Genomic DNA, 13501 nt, shown 5'->3' with positions numbered 1-13501 from the left:
TAGTACTGCTGACAGTGCACTTATGTCATAAGAGTCTTAGGGACACAGGTGGACAGTGTCATCACTAAAGGCTTTGATTGTCCCACTGTACTCATCTCTCATTAGACCCATTATAGAATACAACACCCCATTTGGTATGTACCTGTCAAGATATCTGCAACAACAGGAAAGCCCGCAGAAATACCTCACTAAAAGAATCACAGGCCTAAAGCAAATGCCCAATGCTGACCGCCTTATAAAACTCCAGCTATACTCTGTTGCATATTGTCTACTCAGAGGTGATCTCTGCTTAACATACAAGGCCATGTCATCAGGCTGTGATGGATGTGTAAATCCTCTAATGTTAGTACTGCTGACAGTGCCATTGTGTCATCAGGCTGTGAGGGATGTGTGTAAACCCTCTAATGTTAGTACAGCTGACAGTGCCATTGTGTCATCAGGCTGTGAGGGATGTACCAGCCTATGAACATATGAACTGCTGACAGTGTCATTGTGTCATCAGGCTGTGAGGGATGTGTGTAAACCTTCTAATGTTAGTACTGCTGACAGTGCCATTGTGTCATCAGGCTGTGAGGGATGTGTGTAAACCCTCTAATGTTAGTACTGCTGACAGTGCCATTGTGTCATCAGGCTGTGAGGGATATGTGTAAACCCTGTAATGTTAGTACTGCTGACAGTGCCATTGTGTCATAAGGCTGTGAGGATGTGTGCAGACCCTCTAATGATAGTACTGCTGACAGTGCCATTGTGTCATCAGGCTGTGAGGGATGTGTGTAAACCCTCTAATGTTAGTACTGCTGACAGTGCCATTGTGTCATCAGGCTGTGAGGGATGTGTAAACCCTCTAATGTTAGTACTGCTGACAGTGCCATTGTGTCATCAGGCTGTGAGGGATGTGTGTAAACCCTCTAATGTTAGTACTGCTGACAGTGCCATTGTGTCATCAGGCTGTGAGAGATGTGTGTAAACCTTCCAATTTTAGTACTGCTGACAGTGCCATTGTGTCATCAGGCTGTGAGGGATGTGTGTAAACCCTCTAATGTTAGTACTGCTGACAGTGCCATTGTGTCATCAGGCTGTGAGGGATGTGTGTAAAACCTCTAAAGTTAGTACTGCTGATAGTGCTGTTGTGTCATCATGCTGAGAGGGATGTGTGTAAACCCTCTAATGTTAGTACTGCTGACTGTGCCATTGTGTCATCAGGCTGTGATGGATGTGTGTAAACTTTCTAATGTTAGTATAACTGACACTGCCTTTGTGTCATCAGGCTGTGACAGATGTGTGTAAACCCTGTAATGTTAGTACTGCTGACAGTGCCATTCTGTCATCAGGCTGTGGGGGATGTGTGTAAACCTTCCAATTTTACTACTGCTGACAGTGCCATTGTGTTATCAGACTGTGTGGGATGTGTATAAACCCTTTAATGTTAGCACTGCTGACAGTTTCATTGTGTCATCAGGCTGTGAGGGATGTGTTTAAAACCTCCAATGTTAGTGCTGCTGACAGTGCCATTGTGTCATCAGGCTGTGAGAGATGTGTGTAAACCCTCTAATGTTAGTACTGCTGACAGTGCCATTGTGTCATCAGGCTGTGAGGGATGTGTATAAACCCTCTAATGTTAGTACTGCTGACAGTGCCATTGTGTCATCTGGCTGTGAGATTGTGTGTGTAAACCCTCTAATGTTAGTACTGATGACAGTGCCATTGTGTCATCGGGCTGTGAGGGATGTGTGTAAAACCTCTAATGTTAGTACTGCTGACAGTGCCATTGTGTCATCAGGCTGTGAGGGATGTGTGTAAACCCTGCAATGTTAGTACTGCTGACAGTGCCATTGTGTCATCAGGCTGTGAGGGATGTGTGTAAACCCTCTAATGTTAGTACTGCTGACAGTGCCATTGTGTCATCAGGCTGTGAGGGATGTGTGTAAACCCTCTAATGTTAGTACAGCTGACAGTGCCATTGTGTCATCAGGCTGTGAGGATGTGTGTAAACCCTCTAATGTTAGTACATCTGACAGTGCCATTGTGTCATCAGGCTGTGAGGGATGTGTAAACCCTCTAATGTTAGTACTGCTGACAGTGCCATTGTGTCATCAGGCTGTGAGGGATGTGTGTAAACCCTCCAATGTTAGTACTGCTGACAGTGCCATTGTGTCATCAGGCTGTGAGGGATGTGTGTAAACCCTCTAATGTTAGTACTGCTGACAGTGCCATTGTGTCATCAGGCTGTGAGGGATGTGTGTAAACCCTCTAATGTTAGTACTGCTGACAGTGCCATTGTGTCATCAGGCTGTGAGGGATTTGTGTAAACCCTCCAATGTTAGAACTGCTGACAGTGCCATTGTGTCATCAGGCTGTGAGGGATGTGTGTAAACCCTCCATGATAGTACTGCTGACAGTGCCATTGTGTCATCAGGGTGTGAGGATGTGTGTAAACCCTCTAATGTTAGTACAGCTATCAGTGCCATTTGTCATCAGGCTGTAACAGATGTGTGTAAACCCTCCAATGTTAGTACAGCTGACAGTGCCATTATGTCATCAGGCTGAAACAGATGTGTGTAAACCCTCCAATGTTAGTACAGCTGACAGTGCCATTATGTCATCACGCTGTAACAGATGTGTGTAAACCCTCCAATTTTAGTACAGCTGACAGTGCCATTATGTCATCAGGCTGAAACAGATGTGTGTAAACCCTCTGATGTTACTACTGCTGACAGTGTCACTGTGTCATCAGGCTGTGAGGGTTGTGTGTAAACACTCCAATGTTAGTACTGCTGACAGTGCCATTGTGTCATCAGGCTGTGAGGGATGTGTGTAAAACCTCTAATGTTAGTACAGCTAACAGTGCCATTCTGTCATCAGGCTGTGAGGGATATGTGTAAACCCTGTAATGTTAGTGCTGCTGACAGTGCCATTGTGTCATCAGGCTGTGAGGGATTTGTGTAAACCCTCCAATGTTAGTACTGCTGACAGTGCCATTGTGTCATCAGGCTGTGAGAGATGTGTGTAAACCCTCTAATGTTAGTACTGCTGACAGTGCCATTGTGTCATCAGGCTGTGAGGGATGTGTAAACCCTCCAATGTTAGTACTGCTGACAGTGCCATTGTGTCATCAGGCTGTGAGGGATGTGTAAACCCTCTAATGTTAGTACTGCTGACAGTGCCATTGTGTCATCAGGCTGTGAGGGATGTGTGTAAACCCTCTAATGTTAGTACTGCTGACAGTGCCATTGTGTCATCAGGCTGTGAGGGATGTGTGTAAACCCTCCATGATAGTACTGCTGACAGTGCCATTGTGTCATCAGGGTGGGAGGATGTGTGTAAACCCTCTAATGTTAGTACTGCTGACAGTGCCATTGTGTCATCAGGCTGAAACAGATGTGTGTAAACCCTCCAATGTTAGTACAGCTGACAGTGCCATTATGTCATCAGGCTGAAACAGATGTGTGTATACCCCCAATGTTAATACAGCTGACAGTGCCATTTGTCATCAGGCTGTAAAAGATGTGTGTAAACCCATCAATGTTAGTACTGCTGACAGTGCCATTATGTCAGGCTGAAACAGGTGTGTGTAAACCCTTCAATGTTAGTACAGCTGACAGTGCCATTGTGTCATCAGGCTGTGAGGGATGTGTGTAAACCCTCCAATGTTAGTACTGCTGACAGTGCCATTGTGTCATCAGGCTGTGAAGGATGTGTGTAAAACCTCTAATGTTAGTACAGCTGACAGTGCCATTGTGTCATCAGGCTGTGAGGGATGTGTGTAAACCCTCTAATGTTAGTACTGCTGACAGTGCCATTGTGTCATCAGGCTGTGAGGGATGTGTGTAAACCCTCCAATGTTAGTACTGCTGACAGTGCCATTGTGTCATCAGGCTGTGAGGGATGTGTGTAAACCCTCTAATGTTAGTACTGCTGACAGTGCCATTGTGTCATCAGGCTGTGAGGGATGTGTGTAAACCCTCCAATGTTAGTACTGCTGACAGTGCCATTGTGTCATCAGGCTGTGAGGGATGTGTAAACCCTCTAATGTTAGTACTGCTGACAGTGCCATTGTGTCATCAGGCTGTGAGGGATGTGTGTAAACCCTCCAATGTTAGTACTGCTGACAGTGCCATTGTGTCATCAGGCTGTGAGGTATTTGTGTAAACCCTCCATTGCTAGAACTGCTGACAGTGCCATTGTGTCATCAGGCTGTGAGAGATGTGTGTAAACCTCTAATGTTAATATAGCTGACAGTGCCATTGTGTCATCGGGCTGTGAGGGATGTGTGTAAGCCCTCTAATGTTAGTACTGCTGACAGTGCCATTGTGTCATCAGGCTGTGAGGGATTTGTGTAAACCTTCTAATGATAGAACTGCTGACAGTGCCATTGTGTCATCAGGCTGTGAGAGATGTGTGTAAACCCTCTAATGTTAGTACTGCTGACAGTGCCATTCTGTCATCAGGCAGTGAGGGATGTGTGTAAAACCTCTAATGTTAGTATAGCTGAAAGTGCCATTGTGTCATCAGGCTGTGAGGAGTATGTGCAAACCCTGTAATGTTAGTACTGCTGACAGGGTGTTGTGTCATCAGGCTGTGAGGATGTGTGTAAACCCTCTATGGTAGTATTGCTGTCAGTGCCGTTGTGTCATCAGGCTGTGTGGATGTGTGTAAACACTCTAATTCTGGTACAGCATTCTTTGCCATTTGTCATCAGGCTGTAACAGATGTGTGTAAACCCTTCAATGTTAGTACTGCTGACAGTGGCATTGTGTCATCTGGCTGTGAGGAATGTTTGTAAACCCTCTAATGTTTGTACTGCTGACAGTACCATTGTGTCATCAGGCTGTGAGGGATGTGTTTAAAACCTCTAATGTTAGTGCTGGTGACAGTGCCATTGTGTCATCAAGCTGTAAGAGATGTTTGTAAACCCTGTAATGCTAGTACTGCTGACAGTGCTGTTTTGTCAATAAACTGTGACAGATGTTTGTAATTCCTGTGGTGGTAGCACTGCTGACAGTGCCATTGTGTCATCCAGCTGTGAGATTGTGTGTGTAAACCCTCTAACGTTAGTACTGCTGACAGTGCCATTGTGTCATCAGGCTGTGAGGGATGTGTGTAAACCCTCTAATGTTAGTACAGCTGACAGTGCCATTGTGTCATCAGGCTGTGAGGGATGTGTGTAAACCCTCCAATGTTAGTACTGCTGACAGTGCCATTGTGTCATCAGGCTGTGAGGGATGTGTGTAAACCCTCCAATGTTAGTACTGCTGACAGTGCCATTGTGTCATCAGGCTGTGAGGGATGTGTAAACCCTCTAATGTTAGTACTGCTGACAGTGCCATTGTGTCATCAGGCTGTGAGGGATGTGTAAACCCTCCAATGTTAGTACTGCTGACAGTGCCATTGTGTCATCAGGCTGTGAGGGATGTGTGTAAACCCTCTAATGTTAGTACTGCTGACAGTGCCATTGTGTCATCAGGCTGTGAGGGATGTGTGTAAACCCTCTAATGTTAGTACTGCTGACAGTGCCATAGTGTCATCAGGCTGTGATGTATGTGTGTAATCTTTATAATGTTAGTACTGCTGACAGTGCCACTGTGACATCAGTCTTTGAGGGATTTATGTAAATCCTCTAATGTTAGTACAACTGACAGTGCCATTGTGTCATTAGGCTGTGAGTGATGTTTGTAAATCCTCTAATGGTAGTACTGCTGACAGTGCCATTGTGTGAGGATGTGTGTAAACATTCTAATGCTAGTACAGCTATCAGTGCCATTTGTCATCAGGCTGTAAGAGATGTGTGTAAACCCTCCAATGTTAGTACTGCTGACAGTGGCATTGTGTCATCAGGCTGTGAGGGATGTGTGTAAACCATCCAGTGTTAGTACAGGTGACAGTGCCATTATGTCATCAGGCTGAAACAGATGTGTATAAACCCTCCAATGTTAGTACAGCTGACAGTGCCATTATGTCAGGCTGAAACAGGTGTGTGTAAACCCTTCAATGTTAGTACAGCTGACAGTGCCATTGTGTCATCAGGCTGTAAGGGATGAGTGTAAAGCCACTAATGTTACTACTGCTGACAGTGCCACTGTGTCATCAGGTTTGTACAACTGACAGTGCCACTGTGTCATTAGGCTGTGAGAGATATGTGTAAATCCTCTAATGTTACTACTGCTGACAGTGCCACTGTGTCATCAGGCTGTGAGGGATGTGTGAGGGATGTGGTAAACCCTCTAATGTTAGTACTGCTGACAGTGCCATTGTGTCATCAGGCTGTGAGGGATGTGTGTAAACCCTCTAATGTTAGTACTGCTGACAGTGCCATTGTGTCATCAGGCTGTGAGGGATGTGTTTAAAACCTCTAATGTTAGTACTGCTGACAGTGCCATTGTGTCATCAAGCTGTAAGAGATGTATGTAAACCCTGTAATGTTAGTACTGCTGACAGTGCTGTTGTGTCATTAAACTGTGACAGATGTTTGTAATTCCTCTAGTGGTAGTACTGCTGACAGTGCCATTGTGTCATCAGGCTGTGAGGGATGTGTGTAAACCCTCTAATGTTAGTACTGCTGACAGTGCCATTGTGTCATCAGGCTGTGAGGGATGTGTGTAAAACCTCTAATGTTAGTACTGCTGACAGTGTCATTGTGTCATCAGGCTGTGAGGGATGTGTGTAAACCCTGCAATGTTAGTATTTCTGACAGTTCCATTATGTCATCAGGCCATGAGGGATGTGTGTAGTTCCTCTAATGTTAGTACTGCTGACAATGCCATTCTGTCATCAGGCTGTGAGGGATATGTGTAAACTCTCTAATGTAGTACAGCTGACAGTGCCATTGTGTCATAAGGCTGTGAGGATGTGAGTAAACCCTCTAATGTTAGTACTACTGTCAGTGACATTGCTATCAGGCTGTGAGGGTTGTGTGTAAACCCTCTAATGTTAGTTCAGCTGACAGTGCCATTGTGTCATCAGGCTCTGAGGGATGTGTGTAAACCTTCCAATGTTAATACTGCAGACAGTGCCATTGTGGCCTCAGGGTGTGAGGGATGTGTGTAAACCCTCTAATGTTAGGGCTGCTGACAGTGTTGTTATGTCATCAGGCTGTGAGGGATTTGTGTAAACCTTCCAATGTTAATACTGCTGACAGTGCCATTGTGTCATCAGGCTGTGAGGGATTTGTGTAAACCCTCCAATGTTAGAACTGCTGACAGTGCCATTGTGTCATCAGGCTGTGTGGGATGTGTAAACCCTCCAATGTTAGAACTGCTGACAGTGCCATTGTGTCATCAGGCTGTGAGGGATGTGTGTAAACCCTCCATGATAGTACTGCTGACAGTGCCATTGTGTCATCAGGGTGTGAGGATGTGTGTATACCCTCCAATGTTAGTACAGCTGACAGTGCCATTATGTCATTAGGCTGTAACAGATGTGTGTAAATCCTCCAATTTTAGTACAGCTGACAGTGCCATTATGTCATCATGCTAAACCAGATGTGTGTAAACCTTCATATGTTACTACTGCTGACAGTGCCATTGTGTCATCAGGCTGTGAGGGTTGTATGTAAACGCTCCAAAGTTAGTACTGCTGACAGTGCCATTGTGTCATCAGTCTGTAAAGGATGTGTGTAAACCATCTAATGTTAGTATAACTGACACTGTCATTGTGTCATCAGGCTGTGACGGATGTGTGCAAACCCTCTAATGTTAGTACAGCTGACAGAGCCATTGTGTCATCAGGCTGTGAGGGATGTGTGTAAACCTTCCAATGTTAGTACTGCTGACAGTGCCATTGTGTCATCAGGCTGTGAGGGATGTGTGTAAACCCTCTAATGTTAGTACTGCTGAAAGTGTTGTTGTGTCATTAAACTGTGACATATGTTTGTAAATTCTCTAGTGGTAGTATAGCTGATAGTGCTATTGTGTCATAAGGCTGAAACAGATGTGTGTAAACCCTACAATGTTAGTATTTCTGTCAGTGTCATTATGTCATCAGGCCATGAGGGATGTGTGTAGTTCCTCTAATGTTAGTACTGCTGACAGTGCTATTCTGTCATCAGGCTGTAAGGGATATGTGTAAACTCTCTAATGTAGTACAGCTGACAGTGCCATTGTGTTATCACGCTGTGAGGATGTTTGTAAACCCTCTAGTTTTTGTACATTTATCAGTGCCATTGTGTCATCAGGCTGTGAGGATGTGAGTAAACCCTCTAATGTTAGTACTGCTGTCAGTGACATTGTCATCAGGCTATGAGTGTTGTTTGTAAACCCTCTAATGTTAGTACATCTGTCAGTGCCATTGTGTCATAAGGCTGTGAGGATGTGAGTAAACCCTCTAATGTTAGTACAGCTGTCAGTGACATTGCTATCAGGCTGTGAGGGTTGTTTGTAAACCCTTTAATGTTAGTACAGCTGACAGTGCCACTGTGTCATCAGGCTCTGAGGTATGTGTGTAAACCTTCCAATGTTAATACTGCTGACTGTGCCATGTGCTCATGGTGTGAGGGATGTGCAGAAAACCTCTAATATTCGTTCTGCTGACAGTGTTGTTGTGTCATGAGGCTGTGAGGGATTTGTGTAAACCTTTCATTGTTAATACTGCTGACATTGTCATTGTGTCATCAGGCTGTGAGAGATTTATGTAAACCCTCAAATGTTAGAACTGATGACAGTGCCATTGTTTGTTTAGGCTGTGTGGGATGTGTGTAAACCCTCCAATGTTAGTACTGCTGACAGTGCCATTGTGTCATCAGCCTGTGAGGGATGTGTGTATACCCTCCATGATAGTACAGCTGACAGTGCCATTGTGTCATCACGGTGTGAGAATGTGTGTAAACCCTCTAATGTTTGTACAGCTATGAGTGCCATTATGTCATCAGGCTGTAACAGATGTGTGTAAACCCTCCAATGTTAGTACAAGTGACAGTGCCATTATGTCAACAGGCTGAAACAGATCTGTGTAAACTCTCCTATGTTAGTACAGCTGATAGTGCCATTATGTCATCAAGCTGTAACAGATGTGTGTAAACCCTCCAATTTTAGTACAGCTGACAGTGCCATTATGTCATCAGGCTGAAACAGATGTGTGTAAACCCTCTAATGTTACTACTGCTGACAGTGCCATTGTGTCATCAGGCTGTGAGGGATGTGTGTAAAACCTCTAATGTTAGTACAGCTAACAGTGCCATTCTGTCATCAGGCTGTGAGGGATATGTGTAAACCCTGTAATGTTAGTGCTGCTGACAGTGCTGTTGTGTCATCAGCCTGTGAGGGATTTGTGTAAACCCTCCAATGTTAGTACTGCTGACAGTGCCATTGTGTCATCAGGCTGTGAGGGATGTGTATAAACCCTCCAATGTTAGTACAGCTGACAGTGCCATTGTGTCATCAGGCTGTGAGGGATGTGTTTAAACCCTCTAATGTTAGTACTGCTGTCAGTGCCATTGTGTCATCAGGCTGTGAGGGATGTGTGTAAATCCTCTAATGTTAGTACAACTGACAGTGCCATTGTGTCCTTTTGGCTGTGAGAGATGTTTGTAAATCCTCTAATGGTAGTACTGCTGACAGTGCCATTGTGTCATCAGGCTGTGAGAGATGTTTGTAAATCCTCTAATGGTAGTACTGCTGACAGTGCCATTGTGTCATCAGGCTGTGAGGATGTGTGTAAACCCTCTAATGCTAGTACAGCTATCAGTGCCATTTGTCATCAGGCTGTAAAAGATGTGTGTAAACCCTCCAATGTTAGTACTGCTGACAGTGGCATTGTGTCATCAGGCTGTGAGGGATGTGTGTAAACCATCCAGTGTTAGTACAGGTGACAGTGCCATTATGTCATCAGCCTGAAACAGATGTGTATAAACCCTCCAATGTTAGTACAGCTGACAGTGCCATTATGTCATCAGGCTGAAACAGATGTGTGTAAACCCCTCAATGTTAGTACAGCTGACTGTACCTTTGTGTCATCAGGCTATGAGGGATGTGTGTAAACCCTCTAATGTTAGTACTGCTGACAGTGCCATTGTGTCATCAGGCTGTGAGGGATGTGTGAGGGATGTGGTAAACCCTCCAATGTTAGTACAGATAGTGCCATAGTGTAATCAGGCTGTAATGGATGTGTGTAAACCCTCCAATGTTAGTACCGCTGACAGTGCCATTGTGTCATCAGGCTGTGAGGGATGTGTGTAACCCCTCTAATGTTAGTGCTGCTGACAGTGCTGTTGTGTCATCCGGTTGTGTGGGATGTATGTAAACCCTCCAATGTTAGAACTGCTAACAGGACCATTGTATCATCAGGCTGTGAAAGATGTGTGCAAACCCATTAATGTTAGCACTGCTGACAGTGCCATTGTTTCATCAGGATGTGAGGGATGTGTGCATTCATTCCAATGTTAGTCCTGCTGACAATGCCATTGTGTCATCAGGCTGTGTGTGATTTGTTTAAACCTTCCAATGACAGAACGTCTGACAGTGCCATTGTGTCATCATGCTGTGAGAGATGTGTGTAAACCCTCCAATGTTAGTACTGCCGACAGTGTCACTGTGTCATCAGGCTTTGAGGGATGTGTGTAAACATTCTAATATTAGTACTGCTCACAGTGTCATTGTGTCATCAGGCTGTGAGGGATGTGTGTAAACCCTCCACTGTTAATACAATGCCACTGTCAGCAGTACTATCAGGGTGTGAGGCTTGTGTTTAAACCCTCCATTGTTAGTACAGCTGATAGTGCCATTGTTTCATTATTCTGTAATGGATGTGTGTAAGCCCTCCAGTGTTACTACAGCTGACAGTGCCATTGTGTCATCAGTTTGTGAGGGATGTGTGTAAACCCTCTAATGTTAGTACAGCTGACAGAGCCATTGTGGAATCAGGCTATAACAGATATTTGTAAACCCTCTAATGCTAGTACTGCTGACAGTGCACTGTGTCATCAGGCTGTGAGGGTTATGTGTAAACACTCTAATATTAGTACTGCTGACAGTGCCACTGTGTCATCAGGCTGTGAGTGATGTGTGTAAACCCTCCAATGGTAGTACTGCTGACAGTGCCATTGTGTCATCAGGCTGTGAGGGATGTGTGTAAATCATCCAATGTTCGTAATGATGACAGAGTTATTGTGTCATCAGGTTGTACCACATGTAGATTGTCATCATTGTTAGCCACACATGATTTTTGAAACGTATGCTGTCTCATTGTGCTGGATCCTCCAAGAAAACATATACACAGAAATGAATTACCTGATGTAACACTGAAACATATGTCAGTACCTCCCCAAACTGGAAGGCATATTGTTAAATGATATAATCAGTGAATGCAATGTGGATGCTTATATTCCTTTTTGTGCAGTGTGTTGCAGTTGCAGACCAAAGGTACCTGCAGGACAGACATGCAGAAGCCTCTTGCTGAATAAGTCTTGCCTCACATGCAGATTACTGTGCAATATGGCAGTGTAACAGCTAATACTAACCTTGCACATCACTTATAGCTCATCTGCACAGTTGTCACCAGCTCAGTTGTCACATCAAAGCTACCACCAGGAATGATGGCCCACTTTCCTTCCTCATTTAGGGACACTGGGATCTCTTCCATCTCTGTGAACTGATTCTGTGTTGGTCGTACACTTCCTGGGGTGGACATGTTCTTGCCAGTGTCCCTTGCCTTGTTTTTTGCATGTTGTATTACATCACTTACCCTTTACCAAACTTGACGTAAAAGCCTGTTAACCTCACCAACAATACTGATGTCCTTCAAATTTGCTCCTGAAAAGTCTTGTCCATGGTACATTGGGCTAGTTTGTATGTGCCATGTTTGTTGAGGACCTACCAAAATGCTTCAGTCTCCTGGGTTGTAAACTTTTCTAGTTGTTATGTTCCTCATGAACCTATTACAAGACCCTCACACTAAAGGATTACATGTGTCAGTGTGTGTTCATAACTGTGTGTCAGGTACCATTCCTACATCATGTTGAAACCCTGGAATAACTACACACCATGTCCTTCCACAGAATATTGACTGCCATACCTTTTCCAGTGCATGATGACCATCATGTCCTGTATGGCACATCTTGCTGCATGTACAGGTTGCCACTGGTGTGACCATCACCCACAGCTAAAATGGCAATGTGACAGTGTCAAGGTATTGTGGTGTATTCTCCCACTCACATATATACCAGTTCATCTATGCCCTTCTTGCTGCTGTCCACCAGTTGTGTTTAGACTAGGGCAGGGTTACCAGGTGTCTTCTTTTCCATTAATATGCCTGTTTCAAAGTCCAGTATCCCAATGCAATGTAATCTTTATTCACTTGTTCATTTTAGCATAATCTCTGGCACTATATTGACAACATTTTTATCTTGCTAATTCAGGCCTTGTAGTGCTAATGATAGAATTGATCACAATTGTCTCTGATTTGCTACTTTAATGTACTGTGCTGATCATGGCTATCTCTGAATTGCTACTTTAATATACTGTGCTGTTAGCACTATTTAGCACTGCCCTAACTGCCATGGAGTTGTGCACTATATGCTCATGTACAACACTGATGAAGCTTACACCACACATCTGCAGTACTGACAAATTGGTAGAATGTTATTGCTGCTGCCTTTATCCATATCTGATCATATATATGTATCAATAGGGCTAACATTTTGCTCTTTGATTGTATGTATCTAAATGACCTTAGCTATTTCAGGCACTGAAACAGTAGCATTCCTGCATGGTACCCAAGTGACTTTCAAAAGTATCTGCTAGGTCACAATGATGACCCCTTTGTACATGGTTGCCAGGATACAGAATGGTATCACTGGCACCTCCCATACTCATGAGCACTGCAGACATTGCTATAGTAGCCTGCAGTGACATTACCTTGAAGTGCTTAGGCATTGGTAAGCAAGGTTATGGACAGCCAGACAGAGTTTTACTGTAAGCATATTTTTATTCCACTTTTTCTGAAGATTCAGCCCTGTACTATTTTTTTCCTGCTTTATCTTATAGCAGCTGAGCAGCAGAGAGAAAGCATGGAAGGATGGATCAGAAGGCAACAGTGCCTTTTCCAACAATGGGATGCCTATGCAATGTGCACTACTGTAATGCAAAACTTTAATAGTATCAGTGACATATGTGTGTACTAATGTATTCTTTTGTTATGTTTTTCTTTCTTCTGTATGTCTATTTGTACCAGTGACAGAGGAGCAGTGTCAGTTACCCACGTGTGTTCTGGCTGACATCTTTGGTAGTGGTCATCAGTGGTCAGCAGGTCTGCATGTGAATATGACTAGGAGGGCTAACTGCTGACCTCATTGTCTAGTACTTAGAATAGGAGTGGAGGCATTCCCCTGTTGTCTGCTGGCATCACTTGTACTGGCTGATGACATCTTAGATGTGCCAATAACTAAACATCTGCTTCACAACTGTGAAGTGCGTCCTGGCACAGCTGGTTCAGTCACATGATAATCAGGTTCCAGAATCATGCCGATAAAATTACACTGTTTTCTCCAAAAGGAAAACTTCGAACATGTTTC

This window comes from Protopterus annectens, chromosome 7.part0 (assembly GCF_019279795.1).
Source record: "Protopterus annectens isolate FY-2018-M chromosome 7.part0, PAN1.0, whole genome shotgun sequence".
Taxonomy (NCBI): domain Eukaryota; kingdom Metazoa; phylum Chordata; order Ceratodontiformes; family Protopteridae; genus Protopterus; species Protopterus annectens.
The sequence above is the reverse complement of the archived record's forward strand: the minus strand, read 5'-3'. Positions refer to the sequence as shown.